We start from the raw sequence: 17,546 nt of genomic DNA on the forward strand, positions 1-17,546 counted from the left end.
TTGAAATTTGAACAGTGGTTTTTAAATCTCCCAGTATCTAATAGAATAAAGTCCTCCTCGGCCAGCCTTCCCCAGGGTCACGGCTGCCCCAACCCCACCCTTTCATATTGCAACTGAGATGACCTCAGATCATTTATTCCCCACCCCGCAGGGCCACGTGCTTCCAGCTTTCCTTTCCTCTCTCCCTTCTCTCCCTCTTGGCCAGTGGAGTAGGATAAGTGCAAGCGGAACCTCATCTCTTTCACCAGGTGTCCTGGATGTGGCGTGACTACTCGAACCCCCACCTTAAAACAGGAGACTGATTCCTGCCAAGGAATAGGCCTTCAAAAAACATCAGTCTCCTCTTTCTTGCCTTCTTTCCCTGGATAAACTGTTTTTCTCTCCCAATATCTGGAGTTAATCCCTCTCGCCCAGGAAGCTTTCCCTGACCTCCCCCTCCTCCAACTTTGCCGAGCTTGAAAACTAGGTGGCCTCCAGCTCACTCATGTCTCTGTCGGTCCCTTAATCGAAGAGTTGCAGGGCAGGATGGAGCCGCCTCTAAGCCTGGATAAAGGTGAAATCCAACAGTTGGGAGAGGTTATTTTTGGACCTGACACAAATGCTAAATGAAGAGCCCCCAGCCTTCCAAGCAATCTTTGCTTTGTGCTCCAAGGCCCAAAACTAACATTTTCATAATAATTTTCCAGTATCAAAGTGATAGTTTTGATTCAAGACAGCTGAAGCCTGCAAAACTGTGTGGCAGCCTCTCCCACCCTGGAGCCAAACATGTGCCTCTGTCTCTATTTTAACACCTTTGATAATCATCGAAAAATGCACGGCCCAAGCAGTTTTCTCAGCTTTCTGACCATAACAGCCGCCTCTGGAAGGAGTTCGTTGGAAGTCTGTTTTCCTTCTGCATTACTCTGAGCCCAGGGCTTAGTTCTCCCAGTTCGCCTGGCTTTCCACCCTCCCTCTCTGCATTCCATTAGTAATGTCTGATTAAGGAATTGGCCTTTCTAGTGCTATTAAAAAAAGGGGGAGCCCAAGAAATACAGTAACACAATATCATGGAAAACTGATATAATCTTTTCAAAACTATAAAGATTGCTCACCCGGAGGAACATCTGCACGGAAAAAGAAAAAGGTTTTAAACAAACTGGAAAGGGGTCGGGTAACTTGTAAAGACTGGAGTGCTGAGGAAATGCTGGCTCGTCCTCGGCCGGCTGTCACTCTGGAGGGGAAGGCCATCCTCGGAGGAGCCAGCTCCCTCACTGAGAGCTCCCACCATCTGGAATTCATTGCAGGATGGAACACTGGCGTTTGCAAAAAGAAACTCAGCCTTACAATAATTGTTCCTTAAATCATTAATATGGCCCGAGCACCAGATGGAGAGTCAGAGGACAGCAGGGGCCCAGGGGGCCCACCCCCACTGCCCTCTCCCTTGGAAGCTCCGGCCACCTCCTCCTGGGAAACAGCCTCAGGTCAAATTCTAGGCTCTTCCCCCAGCCAGTCTTTGGCTGCCCTGGAGAAGAAACTGCTGCAAAACAATGATTTGCAAAGATCCTTTCGGTTCCTGGTGCCTTCCGGACTCCGAGACTTGGAAAGGGCTGAAGCTCATGCAGTCCTCACTTGAGATCTGGCCCTCTAAGCACCCACACTCCCTGGAGGACTCAAGGCACCTGTGGTGGTGAGTCGGCAAATGCGGCATCTGCCCCGCTCAGGGAACCTGCTGAGATGAGCTCACACGCTGGGCCACATTAACGCATGGCATGGCTAGCACAGGCAAGGCCAAAACTGGGGACTCTGTCCGTTCCACCACCAGTGTCCTGAGGTGGAAGGGGTTAGTGTGGGCCCTAGTCACTGGGTCTTAGAATAACAGGATCTGCAGATCCGAGCATCCAACTGCCTAAGAGGTCTGGAGCAGAGAGCTCTAGAAACTTTAGACTCTCCCAGCCTCTCCACTTGGTATAAAGAATCCCAAATGATGAACTTGTCTCCATGCTTGGAAGTGCTGATTTGCTGAAGAGGTGGTAGTGGGGCTTGGGAAGCCTGGAGACCCACACAGATGCCTGAGCCTCCAGGAACCGGGAGAGCCCTTGGGACAGAATTAAGGCTCCCACCCTGGACAAGGAGTGCCTCTGGGCAAGGGTCTCTGCTCCAGAGTGCTGGGTGGAGTTACAAGGGGGATGTGCTCCCCTTGTGGGTAGTCAGGGCCTCTCCGCTTCCTTTGCTCCCCTGTCCCAGGAAACTGCCCCAGGCCACTGCTCTGTGCTTCCGAGCCTGACTGTCTAGCCTGCCCCTCCCCCTTGAGTGGAGACCCATGTATTCAAATGCCTGCTAGACACCCTCTCCTTGATGTCTCAAGCCTCTGAGACCCAGCAGGTCCCAACCAGGACTCTTCATCACCCTGAAGTGGTTCCTCCTCAGTGTTCCCCATCTCAGAGAAAGCACCACCATCCACCATTTGGAACAGAACTGATAGGACAGATAAGAAGGATGGAGGAAGAAATCTCCGAATATTGAGTGATCTGAGAAGGCTACCTGGAAGAGGAGTGGTTGGAGTTGAGTCTGGAAGGATAAGAATGGCTTAGTTAAGTGGGTAGTCTGGGACTTGAGACAGGGCCCCACATGCCAAGCTTATGAGTTTGGATTTTATCCTGAGGTCAGTGGGGAAGTATCAGAGGATTTGAAGTAGATGTTTATAATGAAGCCATGATTAAATCTCCATGTTGGAAGGGTCTCCCTGGCTGTGATGCGTGTGTGGAGACCAGTCAAGAGGCTCTGGCAGACTCTGTAAGAGAGATACTGACAACTTGTACTCAGGAGAGGGAGTGGAGATGCAGCCGTGGATCTGAGACCTTCTTCAGAGGCAGCGTGGATGGTACTTCGTGACTGACTGGATGCTGGAGGGAGAATGAGGATAAGAGTGGCTCTGGGTTTTCCCACCTGGGACTCTTACACCACTAACAAGGACTGGATTTTCTCTGGACACACTATACATGCAAGCTTCGGGTGGAGAATAGGGGTAAAGGTGGCCATAAGCAGTCACTTCTGAGCACTTAGCAAGGGCCAGAGCACATGTTAGGTGTGCGGTTGAGATGAGTTGACTTAAATTGACGTGATTTGTCTCCTTTTCCAATAGAGTAGAGAGTGTCCCACCGTGACGGCCCACCTCACCTGAGGATCAGGATGGGCCTGGAAGCTCTGCTGGGAGGGGGACCAGCCTAGGAGAAGGCCTGGAGATGGGGACGCCCATAGCACACAGGAGCAGGCCAGTCCCGTCCAGAGACAAAGAGTGGACAGCTGCCCTCTCAAGGACCCAGGCTTCATTCTGGGATGGAATATTGGGTGTGCTCCTAGTTTGCCTGCCAAGAAAAAGGGTCTGGTGGTCCTCACAGACAGGAGGAAGGGCATGAGTGGTGCCCCTGGTAACCCGAAGCCAGACAATTACCCACAAGGAAGTCAGATAAGAACAGGGCATGCGGCAGCCAGAGGCAGCCCGCTCCAGCCAGCCCAAACCCCAGGTCCAAGGTCTGGCAGACAGTTGGTTCTCAATCAGTATCTCAGATCAAACGGTCCTGCCTCTGCACTCTCAGCCCAAACTCCCAGCATCCAGGATGACGAGAAGCAGAGATCCTCTCTGGTGCAGTCCTTTACTGTTCCCCCTCGCACCTCCCACCCTCCGCCCCATGCAGGTGAGCCAGCCACAATTCCCTGAGCCCGCCACACTTCCTCCTTCCTCCTGGCTTGTGTTCATGGTACTCCTCTGAGAGGAACATGGCTGTCCTCCCCTACCCCTTATTCAGCTTAGATCTCTCCTCCTCCAGGAAGCTCTCTGAGATGCCCCCAGGATGGAGTCATCTCTGGGCTCTGGCAGACCCCAGCTCCAGCTCCCCTGAATCCCTGCAGCTGACCCTCTGACAACAGCTGGCTTATTCATTACTGCCCCAGGTATCTCACCCACTGAGCCCGGGCTTCATATGCTATGTTGCCTCCCTCCCTGGGCCACCCCAGTGCTCCTCCTTCACCCGGAAGGTGTCCTCTTCTCACATATTCCTTCTTCCCGGCTCAGGACAAAGGTCACTTCCTCAGAGGTCGTCCTGGACCCCACACTGTGCCGGGGTGCCCTGCACTCAGCTCCCTCAGCCCCTTGCCCCCCTCTTTGCCACTGCAATCATACTTTTGTATCCTTCCTGTTTCAGTGAGTGGCAGTGAGGCACAGCAGCTAAGGGTGTGGACTCAGGGCCAGACTGCCAGGCTCACCTCTCAGTTCTGCCATCCATGAGCTCTGTGTCCTTAGGACCATCCCGCAACCTCCCCACACCTCAGTTTCCTCACCAGTAAAATGGGGATAACACAATTCCCTACTCCAGAGGGCTGTGTGAAGTTTACATTGATAATGGACATGAAGCCCTGTGGTAGCCACTGTTCACAGCTATACTCATCCACCCCTAGAACTGATGTCCCCACTGCCTTTGCAGTCAAATGGTGGCCGTGTGACTAGCTTTGGCCAATGATTTGAGTTATATGTGCCACATCCAGGGGGAGCTTAAAAGACATTTGCCATGCCCCCTCGTTCTGTCTCTGCCTCAACCTTGGTCTCTAACTGAGATGTGCCAAGCACTTCCTGCTAACCTACTGTGTACATGCCATCAACCAGAAATAAGGCCTTGTTATTTTAAGCCACCAAGATGTGGGTGGCATTTGTTTCTACAGCAAACCTGTCCTAGCCTGACTGATGCAAGCATTTAGAATAGGGCCTGACAGAAAGTAGACACTTTCTGCCAGGTAAGGGTTATCCATTATTATTGTACTTCTGTGTCTGCTTGCCAGACCCTGAAAGCAAGGCCCAGCTCAGCTCATTCACTGTGGCAGCCTCAGCCCTGGAACAGTGCCCAGCACATAATAGTTGCTCAATAAAATACTTGCTGACTGACCAACCAATGGTCAGACAGGGGCCCTACTGAGCACATACACCTCACCCATTTGGCCAGGCCCACACCTGTGGATGACACAGACCCAGGACTGCCCCTCTTTACTCCCATAAATCCCAATGGCCTAGTTTCTTGTGAACAGCCACCAAAGTTCCTCCATCCTAGCAACGCCTGTCAGTTGTGATGGAACAATCTGGTCTTGCCAAGGTTGTGGTCTGCCATGGCTCCCTCATGGACATTCCTCCTGGGCTGGCACAGCAGGCGGCCTTTCGCCTGGCAGTCAGTTGCCAAGCAGTTCCAGGTGGTTTCATTCTACCCTGCACACTTAAAACACCCTCAGTGACTGAGACGATTCTTGGTCCTGATAAAAGGCATATGGAGATATCTTGTTCAATCTCCTTGCAGCATCTCAGGTGGCATCACTCCCAGATCGCACACCTCTGTTGACGGGTACCTCACTAGCTGAAGGGCTTTAGCTCTGCCGTGGAGTAGTCCTGATTGCTAAGCTCTTCCCCATGTAGGACTGGCACCTGCCTGCCGGTAACCTACCTTACCCCAGCCTCCAGGGAGAATGTGCCCCACACAGATCGTAGCTACTTCATCTGGCCTGTGACAATTCTACAAGGTGAGGAGACCATACTCTCCACCCACACTCACCTCCCCTCATTTTCTTCTCTAAAACATTCTCAGTTTCCTCCTTTCTCTGGAATTTTTTCTTATCATTGAGATTTTTATAAAAAACTTTTAGAATCTCCCATTTGTGGGATTTTTGTCACCATTTATCATTAGTCCAGTCCATATTTTGACCTCAAAATTTGCAGAGCAGAATGGTAGGTGACTCTGAGAGCTGACAGGTCTGATTTTACTGGGGAGGAAACTGGGGCACAGAGAAGCAAGTGACTTAGCCAAGGTCACACAAGGAGTCAGTGGCAGAGAAAGGACAGGAGCCCAGGGCTGGAGGGGAAATTACCAGCTGCAGAAAAGCATGATGGAAAGAAATCAGAGGCAGCAATAATGTGCTCAAATTACTGGGATTCTTGGCATTTCTAAGAGCCCTCAGTCATCCCATCCAGGGGAAATGAAGGCAGAGAGGTGAGGCAGGGAGGGAAGCTCCAGAGTTCAGGGCCGGCCCTTCATGTGGCCACTGCCCAGTGGGTGGGGGGATGAGAAGACAAAGCCACAATACAATGATGCCTCCCCTGGTGTATTTCTGAGCCAGAAATAGCCACCATTAACTTAAATACAGCCATGGAGGGTTCTTGGTGCAACAATGCCTGTTCCTTTAGGGAAAGATGTAAAAGGCCTCAAAAAATGTCTCCAGGAGAATTTCCACTCATGGTACCCTCAGCTGGCATTCAAGCTACAGCCCTGATATTAATTTTGTGTGATCCTAGGTTAATTCCCTCACTTCCTAGGACCTCTGTTTCCCTCATTGTCTCACAATGAGAAAGCTGCACTTAGTAATCTCTAGAAGCCCTCCTGGCCGTATCAACCACTCACATCTAAATATGAATCAGTACCTCAAATTAGCTCTGGCAATGAGTAAATCTCCAAATGGATCAGTCATGGGTCTTAGCTGCAAGTAACAGAAATCAACTCTGGCTAACTTAAAGAAGAAGGAGAAAGAGGAAAGGAAGGAAGAGGAGGTAGAGGGAGGAGAAGAGGGATGAGGAGAAGGACGAGGAGGATGGCAACAAACATGAGGGAGATGAGGAAGGCAAGGAAGAAGAAGAGGGGAGGCAGAGGAGGAAAAGAAGAGGAGAAGGATTTACTAGGACGCTTTTGGATGGTCCACAGGATTAAAGGGAATCCTGAATGAAGAAGCAGGCTCAGAAAACAGGCAGGAACCAGGGAAAAGTATCACAGCCAGGGTCGTTCCCCAGAAACAGTCAGGTTCAGGCAACCTGTCTGCTCCTGCTGGGATAAATTTTAATCATCTCTGCTTCTTTGCATCACTAGCTTCAGCTTCAGTGCCCTAGGTGGAAGCATCCAGCTGGAAAAGCCAGGGGTCAGAGGGAGTGTGTGCACCTGGACTTTTTGGCTTCCTCTACTTAATTCCACATTAAGCACAGTGGGCAATACCACATCAGCAGAAAGGTTTGGGCCTGGAAGTCTCCACTGAGTGCCTGTTAGGTGCCACTTGAGATGTGGCAGGCAGGCAATGCATGTGACCTTCTCAGTCCACGTGCCTCGCCATCTCAGCCCATCTGCACCACAGGCTTGGGGGGCAGGTACTGCTATGGTCCCATTTAATAGATGAAGTACTGAGGTTCACGGAGGGACTCTCTGTACAATTAGGCAGAGAGTGTAGAATCAGGCCTATCTGAGACCAAGCCTGGCCATTTGCACTGGCACCTGCTGCCTGAGGGTCAAGTACAGCAGTCCCCACTGATCCTGGAAGAAGGCACTCCAAGATCCCCCACCCCGGATGCCTGAAACCACGGATCACCAAACCCTATGTATGCTGTGCTTTTCCCTATACATACATATATACCTATTATAAAGTTTAACTTATAAATTAGGCACAGTAAGAGATTCACAACAAAAATAACAAAATAGAATAATTATAACAATATATCTTAATAAAAGTTATGTAAATGTGCACTCTCTCTCTCAAAATATTGTACTGTACCCACCTGTTCTTGGACCACAGTTTCCCACAGGCAACTTGAACCATGGAAAACCATGGCTACAGAGGAACAAATGTAGTGCATGGCTGCACCTTATGTATCTTAATTCCTATAACCTTCACCATAGCCCCAGGAGATGACGGCTACGACTATCCACATTTTACAGATGAAGAAACAGAGGCACAGAGGGGTTGAGTAGCTGGTAAATGGCAGAGCCGGGATTTGAACCCACGTAGTCTGGCATTACCATCTGTGCGCTTAACTTCCACAGTGCACTGCCTCTGAAGACAAAAAACATCTCTACCATTCACTGTCCCCCTGTTGTCTCTCTGTGGTTCTGGGAAGCTGCCAGAGGCCCAGAGGCAGATTTGGGTGGAGCCCCACTGAACCCCTGAGGCCAGGTCTTGACTCCATGTGAAGGTCAATGTGTTTTTAGCAAAACCACACCTTCTCTGGGCCTGGGATATGCCTCTGCAAAAGAAAAAAGCAGAAAGCAAGGTGAACTCATGGGGTAATGAGCTCTCTTCCTGGGGGCAATCAAATAATACTATCTTGCATAGTGATTTCTACTAATTCCTTTTCTATTGCACCCCGGCCCGTTCCCCAGACTGTGAAACCCTCAGAGCAGGGACTCTGATTCATGTCTTCATCCCAAGTGCCTAGTGAAGAACCTGACACAGTGGCTGGATGGAGTAAAGGGCAGGGAAAGGGAGGAAGACAGGGAGGGACAGGACGGTGAGATGTCGAAGAAGGAAGAGACTTGTCCATGCCCAAGCTAGAATTTTCCCACCAGCACCGAGTGGGATGTGTGGTGGCCATCCTTACAGATGGTCATTTCCCAGCTGGCCATTTAGTTCTCTGTCATCAGAGCCACTTCCTTCTTTGTCCTATCCTATGCCCAAGGATGGAAACACTATTTCCAACCATGCCATAACTCCACAAGCCATCTCCCCCTGGAAGCCCTCCAAGCTCTCTATGCTACTTTTCCCCTGGGCTTTGCTGTGGTCCAGCCTTGTTTCCATGACAGGTTGAGACTGGGGTGGTCCTCAGACAGTGTCTCCTCTCCAAGGCCTGAAATAGTGGAAAGTAGAGGTTAGGGCCAGACACCTCTGGATTCTAACTGTGGCTTTGCCAGATGTCATTCTGTCACTTGGGGCAAATCAAGTTCCTGTGTAAGCCTCAGTGTTCTCATCTGTCAAATGGGAGCAATAAAGATACCGCTTCACACGCTGGTGATGAAGAAAATGACAGAACAGGTGAAAAGTTTTGGGGAGCTGCAGGAGCGCTGGATTTATGTGACCCCTCAGCAGTTCCAAGAGACAGGCGCTGCTGTCCTACCTTAAGAAAGAAATGAACGCACTGAGCTGCTCCAAAGTTACACAGTTAGTAGCAAAGGTGGAATTCACAGCCAGTGCCACATGGCTTGAAATCTTTAGCTTTGGTATGCAGAGAATATAATGAAAGTAAGATAATAACAGAGCTAACTTTTAGTGAGTGTTGGCCACATCCCGGCACTGTGCTAAGGGATGACATAGATTCATTCCATCCTTATGGTAATACCATGGTGAAGCTTCAGAAGCTGAGGCTCAGAGAGAAACCCCAAGGCTTATCACTGGAGAATGGTAGAGCCAAGATCTGAATTGAGACAGCCTAACTCTAGCATCTGAGTTCTTAACCACTACAGCTGATGGCACTGTGTTATGAACCAAGAGCTGAGAAGCCCCTGCCCTCTGCCCCTGAGCAGGTTCAAATCCCCCCTGCCCCTCACTCATTCCCCCACAGGCCCCTCTTTTCTGGCCCTACCTCTCGAAGCCTTTCTCAAACCACTCACACCACACTCACCCCTCCACCCACTCCAGTCTGGCTCTTACCGATCAGCTGCCAGGAGGCACTCTCACCAAGGCTGCTGGAGACCTTGTGCTAAATGGACACTTTTCGGTCCTCATCTTGCCTGAGCTTCTGCTGAATTTGAAACTGTTGGTTACTCTCTTTTTCTTGAAATTCTCTCTTCTCTTGGTTTCTGGGACAGTGCTCACTCCAGTTCTCCCACTGTCCTCTTCACAGGCCACTTCCTTTTCTGTTTTCTCTGCTTGTTATTCTTTGAATACACGCCTTCTCTGCATGTTCAGTTCCCCAAGGTTCTGTCCTTGGCTCTGACCACATGCCTGATGGGGTTCATGGTCAGAGCCAATGCCTCCAACACCCTGTGTCCTCACCACTGTGCCCCATTGCCTTCTGGTTCCTGCTCTTGGGCAAGTGGTTACTGCTGTCTGAACTCAGCCTCTTCATCACACCAAACTGACCCCTTCTCCCCTACGGGGTTGTGAGAATTGAGGAGCACCCAGGACAGAGGTGCTGGGACCTTGGCGCTGCCGCCCTCTCCACATGTGCTCCCCCTTGGTAGATGGAGTTAGGGTGCAGCAGCCCCCTTTCTTCCTGCCCTCTCCTTTCTGCTAGTGCCATTGATAACTCAGACACAGAGCTGATGCCCTGGACCATCCAGTCTTTGGCCCCTGCATTTGAAAGGGGCCCCCACTGAGTGTGTGTATGTTGGGGGATGGTGTCTCGCTATTCTCTTCTTCTTTATATTTCAGCTGAGAGCCCCCACCATGGAGTTGTGGGTTGGGGTGAGACACTCCAAGGCATGACTGCAGTCTCCCCCTCCACCTGTGGTCCTGAAGTTCTCTGCCCTTCATGAAGGCCACTTGCACCATCAAGCTAAGTGGACATTTTCTTGGTAGCAGAGGGGGGCAAAGGGGCAGGGCCTTTTGGGTGGGTCTCAAAGGGCCTCTGGCTTTCTCCCCTTCCCCTTCTCATCCTGGAGAGCCCATCCCACACCACTGCCATTCAGGGGGAAATTATACCAGGTTCTAATGGGGGCTGAAGGAAAGCGTCCCCTCTATTCATCCCAGGGGCTGAGCGGCCTCTCGAGCACCCATTGTGCCCAGCCTACCGCCTCCGCCTCAATTGCGATCAGGTGGTCCGGTGTGGCCCCCCTCCCTCTGGCCCAGGACAGGAATGGGCTCAGGCAATGGGCCGGCCCACAGAGTTCTCCGTCCACCCTCTCAAGGGGCTTTTGTTGAATAAAATAGCACCCGCCACTCGGCCACTTTAAACCAAGGCCAGGCACTTGAATGTGAAAACGGGGCCCAGGCACTGGGAGCACAGGGACAATGGCCACCCTCAATTAGCTCACTGAGGTGCCCCAAATGGACTTGAGGAGGGGCCGCGGCCATGGCCCATTCATGCATATTTATCACAAGCTGCTGCACATCAGTTTGCACCGTTCCCATGACAGCCCCAGGGGAGGACAGAGGGGTGGGCTCGGGGCCCTGCAGAGGCTGTGGTTCAGGGACACTCTGGGGCTCACCCCAGCATATTGGAAAACTGCCCCCAATCTCATGTCCCCTTGCCTTTACTTGGCCCTGAGACTCATGCCCCGCATAGACTAGAAATCCTAGAGTACCAGAAGAAAGGGACCTTGCAGTGTGCTGGGTACATCCACTCGACAGGTAGAGATGCCGCTGCCCAAAGCAGAGGCAAATGAGCTTTTCCTCATTTTTGATTTCTATCTCAAATGGGAGAAGGTGGGTAATATGAAAGCATGTATAGAATGTTTGCTAAGTGCCAGGATCTGTGTCAAGTACTTTCAACGGTACTGTCAATGCCATAAGATAAATGCTCAATTGGCTTCACTTGAGAAAACTGAAGCTCAGGAGAGGGTGGGTGATTGTTCCAAGATCACTGGTTGATGTAAGTAGCAGAGCTGGGATAGTCACCCACGTTGTCATTCCCCATAGCGTGGTGCCTGGCCTTCTTCCTGCCTGAGGAGCAGGAAGTTAGGTAGGAGACTATGCTGTTTGTCATCAGCTCCTAGATGCCAAGTGCCATGCATGAGCCAAGTTCAAGCTATAGCACCTGGCATCTAGGAGGTGCCACCTCATTAGACATTCACAATAACTTTGACAGACATGGAGACTAAGAGATGCCATGTGCCCTGCCATGGGCCATACACAGAGCTAACAAGTGGCATGGCCAGGACCAAAGTTATGCAGGGTTGGGTGGCTGCCCCCTTCCTTTCTGGAGCTCCTGGAAAAGGAAGGCAACCTCTTCTTCTAGATTCTGCCACACTACGGAGAATCTCAGTGGCTCCCCAGGAGAGCCTGTGTGGGAGGGGCGGCGGCTAGACCTCCCCTCACAGCATCCTCCTCAAGACCCAGCAGTGGCCTAGCAAGCAGCTGCTGCTGCTCGCAGCTCCTCAGCAGAGCTCTGAGGTACCCGCTCTTTCTGCGGAGGTGAGCTCCTTCAAGGAACTCCAGCATCAGCTGAGAGGCAGGCAAGTGTGGAGGTAGACAAAACGGTCTGCCTGACCCTGCGGGACAGCGTGGCGGTGAGAACCCCCAGGTTCCTCCCAATCTCTGCGCTTGTTGTGCTTCTGGCTCCACTGTGCTGTTCTGGTCAGGCTGCCCTGGCCCACTGTGCTCCTGTTTTCCCCCAAGCAAGTGTTCCTGCCTTCGTAATCTCCGCTCATGCTATCTCTCCTGCCTGGAATGTGAGTTGCGTTGCGATGAGTGGAGAGTTGAGTAGAATTTGATTATTCGGTTTGGATTGGGCTCTGCTCCATTTGTTTAGTTTTGGTTGGATGAGTTGATTGAGCTCCATGTGTACCAAGCTGAGCGATGAGTTGAGTTCCATTGCATTGATTTAAGCTGAGTTGAGCTAAAGTAAGCTGAGCTGAGTGGGGTAAGAATGAATTGATGAGATGACTCCATAGTATGACTTTTCTATTAACTTGCTCTGTTACAGTAGGCGAGCCTCAAGCTAGTGATCTCCAAAGAATCCCCAACTCTGAAAAACTGGGATGCCAAGAAGCAAGAGTCCCCACAGGCAAAAAGTGTATCCTTTCCACTCTGTCCCTCATTTGCTGGTGGATATGACTCCTCCTTGGTCTGGGAAGTAGACATGGGGCTCTGGGACAGTTTCCTTATTTTTATCAGCAATCTTCTTCAAGGTCAGAGGAGCAAACAATCATGATGGCGGGTAGAAGTTAACTAAGTCCTCAAACTCCTTGACTTTCATATAGAGTACAGATTCACAGCAGCCAGAAACTCTTCCAGGAATAGAATGATAGACTCACAAGTCATCAGTTCTGATATTTTCCCCCATTCTTCACTGGCCTCAAAGCCAGGACCCCTCCACATCTCCCCTGAAGGGGCCACCAGTTCCTGCTCAGATGCCAGAGGCAGGAAGCCCAAGACCTCAAGGGATCACAGTATTATCTAGTGGTAAAGAAGTCCTTAGCTTACCAGCATGGTTATCTGAGGCAAATAACTGTCCCTTTCTGAGATTTTTGTGAGAATAGGGTTTTTGTGGGGATTAAGATGACAAAATGTGTAGAGTACTTAACATAACACCCAGCATACAGTGAGGCCTTTATCAAAGGTAGTTTTTATTACCATCACTAATCCTGTCGGCCTATTACTGTTATTACTGACAATACTGGCCATTGTTTAGCAGTCTAATGGTCAGAAAATGTTTCTTGACTACCTGAGGTCAGGGCAGGCCCTGGGTAAATAGATGAAAAGGTAAAGTTTCTCACCAGCCTGAGGTGTAGTGCCCAGCCTCATTCTCTACCGTCTCCCTTTCCTTATTTAGTCTCTTCCCTGCAGCCTCAAATGCCAGGAACAGCAGACTCCCTCTGCTCAAAGACGGTCCCCGTCCTATCTTGGACACTGCTTTTCTGAGAGAGCAACCTTGGGCACATCACTTCACTCCTCTGGGCCTCAGTTTGCAGAGCTATACAGTGGAGGATCAGGCTAAATTTTCTTTGAGATGGCCCTAGCCTCAGACACCCCAGTCATCTATCTGAGCACTGTGCCCCTCCCTTCCCCAGCCCATCTACTCAGTAGAAATCTGTACATTGGCCCCTTTTCTTCTTGTCAGTCCTGAGGACCTCCCCTTACGACGATTTCCATCAATATTTTAAACCTTCCACGTGTTCAGTTCCCAGGGACAAGGAGTCAGACCCAGCCACCACCTGCATACCCACACAGTGTGACACTAAAGGCTAGAATCAGAATCACTGTTTACATCATGGTGAGCCTGGTGTCCCCAGTCAGGTAAACAGCCCTCCTCTGCCTTGCCCCACCCCCAACACCATCCCCAGCCACCAAGCAGATTAAAGGAAATAATCAGGTCTCAAATCCAGGTCTCCTGACTTCTAGTCCAGTACCCCTCTAGTAGTCAGCAGTCCAGCAGTCTATTATTCAATATACACTAACTGAGTACCAAGCACTGCTAGGGCACTGGGAGTATCAAGGTGAGAGGGAATTGGCCCATGCTATTGAGGAATTTTAAGAAAGTTCCTGGAAAGAGACTCAGTCATTCGTTCATTCAACAAACACATAAGCACCTACTCTGACCAGGTCAAAAGAACAGCTCAGACCCAAAGGCCAGCTTCCACTGCTCCCAGGGCCTGGCCACTGCGGTGGGGAAGAGGCCTGGTGGTTGGGCAGGCCACCCACCTCCTCCTGAAGGGACCGGCAGGCATGAGCTCATGTCTGCAGAGCCCTGCAGCTCTCAGAGTGGGCTCTGAACACAAGGCCTCCTTGTGATTCCAAGAGGGATGTGGCGGGGGCGGCCGGCCCACGAAGCCCTGGGCATGATGGGGCTGTCAGCAGACACTCCTGAGGCCGAGGGTGCTGGGCTTTGATACAGCATTAATGCGCTAATATCTTAATCCGGCCACCACCGGCCAGCTGCCTGGCCACACAGCAGAGCCCTGGGGATGGGTTTCCAAATTACATTATTGAATGTTTACCTACTGAGCGGTCCAAAGAGTGTTTAACACCAGCTGAGGAGAGCAACTACACACGGGACGGCCCCACACCCATAGCTCTCACGTACACCACACACACGCATGCACCCGCCTGCAGAGACTCATAGACACACAGGTTCACAAAGCCGAACAGGCAGCATACCCCTTAGAAATACGTGTGCATGCACACGCATGCACACACACAGAGACCCCACGCTTCACAGCCTGCACAACCTCCTGAAGACCCATACCATGCACACACGCACACACATTCCACAGGCATTTACAGAGCCCTATCTGGCCAGCACACCGGAATGCCTGCTTCTCCTCACCTTGCACAGTCACTTGGGTGGAGACCCCTGTCAGACAACCCTGAAAAGTCGCTGCTGCCAGGGCCCTGCAACTAAGAACCCAGCCTCACTAGGCTCCCTGGCCTCAATTTCCAAGTTCAGAAACACCCCCAGGCCTTGCTGATGGTACTGTTAATATGGCTGTGGAGATAACACAGGCCGGGAGTCCTGCCCTCAGGGATAAGCAGGGCTGACTTCCCACCGGGTCCTGCCCTCTTGCTGGGATCCCCACCACCACCGCTCCACCGTCTTCACCTTTTCCCATGCTAAACATGTCCCCTCTTCCAAGCCTTTTGAAATGTTCTTGCTACCTGAAACGCTCTCCCTCACATCCTCAAGTCCAAGCTACTCATCCTTCAAAGTGAGCTCGTCACCCCTCTTCAAAAAGCTCTCCCCAGTCCAGCCAGCAGAGGGAAGGCTCTCCTCCACAGATCCCCAAATTGGGCCCTGACTTGAAGGTCAGAGCAGACACTGCCATGACATGAAGATGGTAATAGCATCTACCTTGTGGCACTATAGTGAGAAGTAAACACTGATTCAAAGGTTGGCATAGAGTCATCACTCAATTAAAATTATCCATTACACATATTATTACATGATGGCAACCACGACTGTGGCTCGTGACCCCTGTGCCTGGTCCCTGCCTTGATCTGTGAGCTCCAAGGTGTGAAGCCAACATTACCCTTTGGCCCACAGTGGGAACTCAGTGTTGGTTGAGTGAGTGACTAAGAAGTCCACAATCTTCCCTGCATTTTCATTACCAGAGAATGAATTTTTCTAGACATACTCAGTTGAGAAGGAAGTCTGAAAAATTAACTGAATTAAGTAGGGGTTAGGTAGGTCCCCAGATCCACCCACTCCTGGCTCTGCCATAGCACTCTGTGACCTCAGGTAGGTCCATTCCTCTCTCTGAACCTCAGTTTCTTCATTTGTCAAATAAACAGGTTAGATGGCAAGGTCTCCCAGTATCTTCCAGTTCTGAAGCTTTGAAATTCTAAGCCCTAGTCGCAACTTTGCCCTAGGAGTACAATCTAGATACAAAATCCTTGAGGAACAGGACATTTCAGCAGAACCATCTGGGGAGGAGGAAGAGGCAGGAGAGAGAAGATGGGAGAGTATTGCAGTGGGGGACACAGCAGAGGCAAAGGCACAGGGGCTGGATGCCATATGGGTTTTCTGGCAACAGTGAGTAGACAGGCATAGAAAGAATGGAGCATTGGCCCAGGGGGTGCCATGAATGGATGAGGCCAGAGAAGTGAACAGGGGCTGCCACAGCAAAGGCCTTGTAGGCTAAGCTGTGTAGTAGAGGTTTTATCTTCTAGGCCAGTGTATTCCAAACTTTCATGATCATCAGAATTATCTGTGACAATTCTTAAAAATACAGATTCCCAGGTCCCCACCAATCGGCCCTATTGAGACAGAGCCCCTTGGCAAGGGATCTGGGAATCTGGAATCTGTATTTCTATTAAGTGCCCTGGGTGATTCTTATGAACCAGGCAAGTTTGGGAAACACTACTGGGTGAGATGCCAAGTCACTCAACAGTCTTGTACCTTGGAGGGACATATCCATGTGCTTGTCACAGAAAGTGGACATGGGCCATGGTGTGGGCATTTGCTCCAGGGTCAGGTTGCCTGGGTTAAAGTCCTGCCTGCCTCCTTCACTTCTTATCCCTGTTGCCTTGGCAAATGACATGACCTTTCTTCACTTTCCTACCTATAAAATGGGAATATTCCTTAAAGACTGGTGTATTAGTCCATTGTCACACTGTTATGAAGAACTGCCCAAGACTGGATAATTTAAAAAAGAAAAAGATTAACTCACAGCTTTGCATGGCTGGGGAGGCCTCAGGAAACTTACAATCATAGTGGAAGGGGAAGCCAAACATGTCCTTCTTCACATGATGGCAAGAAGAAGTGCTGAGCAAAAGGGAGAAAACCCCTTTATAAAACCATCAGATCTCGGGCCGGGCACGGTGGCTCAAGCCTGTAATCCCAGCACTTTGGGAAGCCGAGACGGGCGGATCACGAGGTCAGGAGATCGAGACCATCCTGGCTAACCCGGTGAAACCCCATCTCTACAAAAAATACAAAAAACTAGCCGGGCGAGGTGGTGGGCGCCTGTAGTCCCAGCTACTCGGGAGGCTGACGCAGGAGAATGGCATAAACCCGGGAGGCAGAGCTTGCAGTGAGCCGAGATCCGGCCACTGCACTCCAGCCCGGGCGACAGAGCAAGACTCCGTCTCAAAAAAAAAAAAAAAAAAAAAAAAACCATCAGATCTCATGAAAACTCACTCACTATCAAGAGAACAGCATGAGGGTAACCACCGCCATGATTAAATTACCTCCCACCGGGTCCCTCCCATGACACATGGGGATTATGGGAACTACAATTCCAAACAAGATTTGAGTGGGGACACAGCCAAACCAAATGAGCTGGTCATGTAAATCAAACAAGCTAATGAAAGCTTGACCAGGGCTAGGAATGATGAGGCTATTTCAAGAAATATGGGTGAATGTACCACCACCCAAGGGATTTTAGGGAGGAGAGGAGCTGTCTGTGAGTAGAGAGATGGGCCAGGGGTGGGCAGAGGAACAAGGTAACTGGCAAAGGGGAGTTTCCATAGACTCCCTTTTGGTTATCCAGGATTCATTTATCTATCCATTCATCCAACAGTACTTATGCATATCTACCATGTGCCAGTTGATGCTAGGTGCTAGAAATTCAAATAGGAATCCTTCTCTTTGAAGATTTTACTTCTGAAGGGAAAGGTTAGAAAAATGGACAACTAACTAAAATAATTCTGAACCATAACAAGAGATATGAAGAAAACCAACA

The 17,546-nt window shown here is 50.6% G+C and overlaps 1 long non-coding RNA gene across 1 annotated transcript; it reads left to right on the forward strand.

Moving 5' to 3' along the window:
• The first annotated feature begins 1,182 nt into the window (after positions 1-1,182).
• Positions 1,183-16,933, forward strand: LOC105494999 (uncharacterized). Its single transcript, XR_011621220.1, has 3 exons — positions 1,183-1,666; positions 10,138-12,439; positions 16,464-16,933. It is a non-coding gene; the product is annotated as an uncharacterized lncRNA (long non-coding RNA).
• The last annotated feature ends 613 nt before the right edge of the window (positions 16,934-17,546 follow it).

Source organism: Macaca nemestrina, chromosome 1, assembly GCF_043159975.1.
Source record: "Macaca nemestrina isolate mMacNem1 chromosome 1, mMacNem.hap1, whole genome shotgun sequence".
NCBI lineage: Eukaryota > Metazoa > Chordata > Mammalia > Primates > Cercopithecidae > Macaca > Macaca nemestrina.